Below are 5395 nucleotides of genomic sequence, written 5' to 3'. Positions count from 1 at the left end.
TTGTTTTGTGCAACCCGGCCAAGTGGCATAAAGCACACTGCAATATTATTTCAGAAATAGTTGATATTCATGCAATGAAGAAGTTTTGTTACGGATAGGATGCCTGCGCGTTGTGTCACTTGATGTTGGCCCGCCGATGGGCCTTTATATGATATTGAAAAATACTTGAGATGCAGTTCTCGTGCGCAAAGTACCTGCAACGATATATTTTTACAGTTCATGGCAAAGTGCCATGAATAATGAACACATACTGTGTAGTATCGAGTACGTAAGTGAAGAAGCGGGGGGCACGTCGAAGTGGAGTACCTAGAAGCGGAGGACACATTGGTCACTTAACGGCAAGCAAAAAACGCCGATCATTATGCCTCACTTAGTCCGCAAGATGTATGACACAAGGCTATATGTCTGATACTTCGTGTAGGGAACTCATTCATCCATTGGCCCCTTTGTTGCGATTATAGAAGTAGGAACGGATCAGATATTTCACTACCTCTGGAAACACATTAAAGAAGCCAGATTGTTTTGATGTTTCTCGCACATTAGAATGTCCGAGATATTCAAGATTATTCGACAAAAATAAGTATTGGTAACACAGTATAAAATAACAGCCCTTTTTTAACCATTCTATATGCATTAAAGACCAAAATGCAAAGCTTCAGGGGCGGAAGTCAAAAAGCCTTTAGCACGCAAGTGCTCTTGGCCATTGGCTCACAGCCTTCACTAGTAATATATTCAGCAATAGGGTTGGCTGGAATTTTCTCTTACAAACAATTCTAGCGTTAGTGGTTATTGTATAAACAATTGCCCAGATTCAAGAAAGAGCATGCGTTCACCGAAATATATTGCTGTGCATACCTAGTGTTTTAATAAATTTGGGTTCAGGATATATCGGATAGAATGAGTGCCTTATGTTTGGAAATTGTTTGAAATTTTTACTAACGGCCGGCTGTAACCGTTTCATGATGTCACGCGGGCTTGGTTTTGCCACTCGTCTCCCTTTGTATTGTACGTGTCTATTTGAGCTCGGGCTTGTCAATTTAGCATGACAAATGGGTGCTATTTTTCGACACGTGAGAACGCTCAAGGAAGGACTGAATTGGAAAACTCATTATGGTCCCGCAGTACGCGCTTAGCGCGCAGCGGGCGTCTCCCACGTATATAGGGACCGACAGGGCCACTTCGCGGGCATGCTGGACGGCCCATTGCTGGTCGCTAAGTAGCGAGCTTCCGAGGGCGTTCTCCCACTTGTCTGAGGTAGAGTCGGGAAGAGTGTATTCCCAGAACATGTGTGCGACGGTCGCCGTGTCTCCGCACGAGGGGCACGTGTCGCCTGGGCACGCGTCGGGATGGAAAACGCGTAGTTTCGCGCTGTTTGGGTACATGTGCGTCTGTATTACGCGTAGCGTTAGTGCCTGCGGCCAGTTAAGTTCAGGGTGTGGTGGCGGAAAGATGCGGCGCCCCAGGTAGAAGCGTTTTGTTATTCCGCTGTACGTAATGACCGCCTCCCGGCTGTCCTTAAGCTCGACGAACTGGGGTTGCCCGGGGACGACTCGTGGTCCGTAATCGCGCACGCTGCGTCGTGGCCGATCTCGTTGAGGTTGGGCGGGGCGCCCGGCACCCGACCGAGATGGGCGGGGAGCCAGACGACAGTGTGGTGCTTGAGGACGCTCGGATCCGTGCTACGGAGGATGCGTAACACCTGGTAGGAGACGACGCCACGTTCGAAGGCTTTGACGGCCGGTCTGGAGTCGCTGTAGATCCCTTCCCGTTTGCCGTCGGGCACAGCCAGGGCTATGGCTACTTGATCCGCCACCTCGGGGACTCCGGTGAGGACCGTAGCGGAATCGAGGGTCCGCTGCGTGGATGAGACCGCGACTGCGGCGAAAGCTCGCTTTTTGCGTAAGTTGGCGGCGGCGTCCACGAAAGTGATGTCGTCCGCTTTCATGTCTGCGCTGGGGAAGGGCGGTCGCCCGGGCATGGCGCCTGCCTCTGTTGTGAGGATGCACGTTTCGCATAATGGCAAGAATAGCAAGGCAGGAAGGATGTTTCCTCATAAGCTCTTTGCAAATTTGAGTGGAAGCTGTGTATGCAAAAGGTATGAGCCTCGTGTATGTTAGGCATATAACATCGTGTTTTCGTTTCTGAACATTCGTTTCGAAACTTAAACCTTGTTAATGCAGTTAGTATTCTTAGGACACTTCAGGCACTTTCCGACATGCACGTGTCTGCATATCTGTCGGTTTATATCACCAACCATTTCCCGGCCAACTTGTGCTAGTGCCTGGCTGCTGTCATGGAGAAACCGCGTTCGAACCGTGCTGCGGGCCCAGTTGGATCCCTGGGTATGCGACCCAGGTTATGCACCGTTCTTCAGTGAACCGCTCTGATGCCGATTTGGTTCGCTAGGTATGCGCCTCTGGATATGTACTGTTCTTCAATGAGCTTAATTGACGTCAACCAGAGTCTCTCTCTATGTGACACTATAGGTATGTGCCACTGTGTACGGCCCATAGATATGACGATAGTAGTTAATTGCACAGCCCTATGACAGCATTTCATACCTACCAAAGCGCTACCGGTTTGTGCCTTTCAGTTTGTAGTTATGACATTTGCTGTGAAACTGATATTTCGGCAAGTATCTATAAAAGTATGTATTACTCCTATTTTAACAGTTCAAACTTACTAAAATGCCTAATCAACAGTGCTACACACGGTGAAGCTAAAATTGTAACATGCGGCCCTAAATTCCAGAACTTTAAAAGTTGGTAATATACCTCAAGGAGCGCCTCAGTGTTGCTGCATGAATGAAGCGCAATGTTAAAGGCCGTTATATATGTCTAACGGCCTTTAACTTCCCGCATAATATGGAAGCCACTACTTCAGTTTTTTGTTCATTCTCTTTCTTTCGCAGTTTTTGAGTATTGTACCGCCATAATGGCATTAGTATTGTCATGAGAAACCGTAGCCTGCAAGCCTTACTTAGCAACATGATGCACTAGCTCAACCAACAGTCAGCTAACGTAAGAGAAATGATCAGCTGAGTTTACACTTTTGCCTCACTTAAGACGTCTGGCTTACTGCGAAGGGATCCTTGGCGAAGTACAAAATACTGAAGCATCGAAGACAGGTTTGAGGTTGGTACGCTATGTCCTCGTTAAATTTCAGCCCCCCCCCCTTTTCTTTTAGAAGCCTTGATGACGCGCACCGCAAAGGGTAAGCTGGAAAAAGGGAAAAATCCTGGAGGCTGCCATCTCAGTGCACATCAAGATTTATGCATGAGTGACCTATGAGTGCAACTTATGGATCAAGAAAAAATTGGAGGACGCTTAAGCTTCGCCTTCAAGAGTGGAACGCGACAGCGTTCCCGTCGAACCGCCAAGGGGTGTAAGACAATGGGCTACAGGGCAGCCATCACTTACGAAGCGCCGCGCATCGGACGCGGTGAGCGTCGAGCCATATGGTCGGGTGTTCGGCGCAGCAACGAAACGTGCGCCTGAGCAAGCGGAACGAACCAAAGAACTCGGTATCTCGGAGGGGGAAATGATGCACGCCAGCCAAACGTCGTGATCGGCACGGGCAGAGAGATATACAGATAGCGATCTAAAGAAAGGAAGGGCGCTTGATTCTGCAGAGGGTGCAAGGCGAAGCGTTGTCAGGGGTGAGAGAGTCCGCGCCGCGACCCGCCTCGCACAGCTGCAATGCGCGCATGGTGCGCCATCTGTCGGGGCAGCGCCGTACATGGAGCGGAGGGGGTCTTCTGTGTTTGCCGCAAGATGGCTCTGAGTGTGCGGAAAGCGCAGAAGGAATGCAACGGAAACGCACTTCGCTACTCGTGTAATTGCGACTTCTGTAAGTTACATGTTCATAATTACCGATATACACCGCAGTATAACTTTCCACGGCTCGTTTCGAAGGCAACACCGCATTCACTAGAGGCGCGTTTGTACCGCTTGGAAGCATCAAACTCGTGGCTGAGTGGTAGCGTCTCCGTCTCACACTCCGGAGACCCTGGTTCGATTCCCACCCAGCCCATCTTGGAAGTTGCTCTTTATTTATGAAGTGCCTGCCGTTATTTATCGCTCACGGTCAACGCCGCAGACGCCGACACCGACGCCGACACCCGACGCCGACGACACCGGCTTTTCTGCGACACGAGCTCCTTAACGCTATCGCGTTAATATTGCTCCTGTATAGTGGGTAAAGATTAAGTTCCTCTATACGCTAAATGTCCCACAAAAATTAGTGGTTGTTTACCAGTCAGCACTGCGATCACATTATGTGGCTCGCCATATCAGGGGCTCCGTGTAATTATTTGGCGTGCCTCTTGTGAGCACTTTCTTCATTTGGCCTATATGGGATTGCGGCAACCATGGTCGGGACCGAATGCGCGAGCTAGAACTCGGCAGCGCAACGACCTAGCCGCTGGGCTACCGCGGTTAGTTGAAGCGTCTTCGCTCTTGCCGACTTTGTTGCTGTAGGTGACAGCAAGTGATGACAGATTGAATAATAATCATATTTTCGCCTTATTACCTTTCTTACAATCATTTTCTTAAAGATTCTTATTATTTCCTTTTTGCACTTTCAGCGCATTCGAAAGAAGACTCATAGATGGAGTTATGTCGCAATAAGCCCACGTTACCACATATAAACGACTTTCCTTCTCATCGTCTTTAGGAATTTGAAACAGCACTAAAGACGATGGAACACCAGCAAAAGAAGGACACAGACACAGCGCTGGCTCATGATGAGGTTTGTTCGTCCCAACCGCGCGATATACGTATACTTGCACACTCTACAACAAAACTTACATAACTTTAGCTGCGTGTATATACTGCTTTAGCATTCCCCGCTACCACTGAATAGTTAATAGAGAAGTACGAATACATTCCATCCTAAAGCAACCAAAATTTTTAATCAAGTCAGTCTTCAGAACCTTTGCTAAACCTAATCTCGCGGAACATACAAAATTATTTTTTATCCACGTTGCTGCCAATTAACTAGCCTTCAGGCACAGCGTTTTGGGCCCAAGGATCAAAAATGGCTGTGGCTTAGGTAAGGTTAAGCCCAGGATGCGAAGCATACTAGCCTTTATTTTAGTTGTTGAACCACTGTTTAGCCTGGTGAACTGCTGTTGCTTGGCTATATTTGGTTCGGCTAGACGAACAAACAACTCATGCATTACTGCTTCGCCTTCAAGAGTGGAACGCGACAGCGTTCCCGTCGACCCGCCAAGGGGTGTAAGACAATGGGCTACAGGGCAGCGACTACGCGCCCCGCATTGGACGCAGTGAGCGTCGAGCAAAGCAGCGTTCGGCGCGGCAACGAAATGTGCGCCTGAGCAAGAGACGCACGCCTTAGAAACAGCTCGTTTCTAAGGCAACACCGCATTCACTAG

The sequence above is a fragment of the Dermacentor albipictus genome, chromosome 4 (assembly GCF_038994185.2).
Source record: "Dermacentor albipictus isolate Rhodes 1998 colony chromosome 4, USDA_Dalb.pri_finalv2, whole genome shotgun sequence".
Lineage (NCBI taxonomy): Eukaryota > Metazoa > Arthropoda > Arachnida > Ixodida > Ixodidae > Dermacentor > Dermacentor albipictus.
This window is presented reverse-complemented; position numbering follows the sequence as displayed.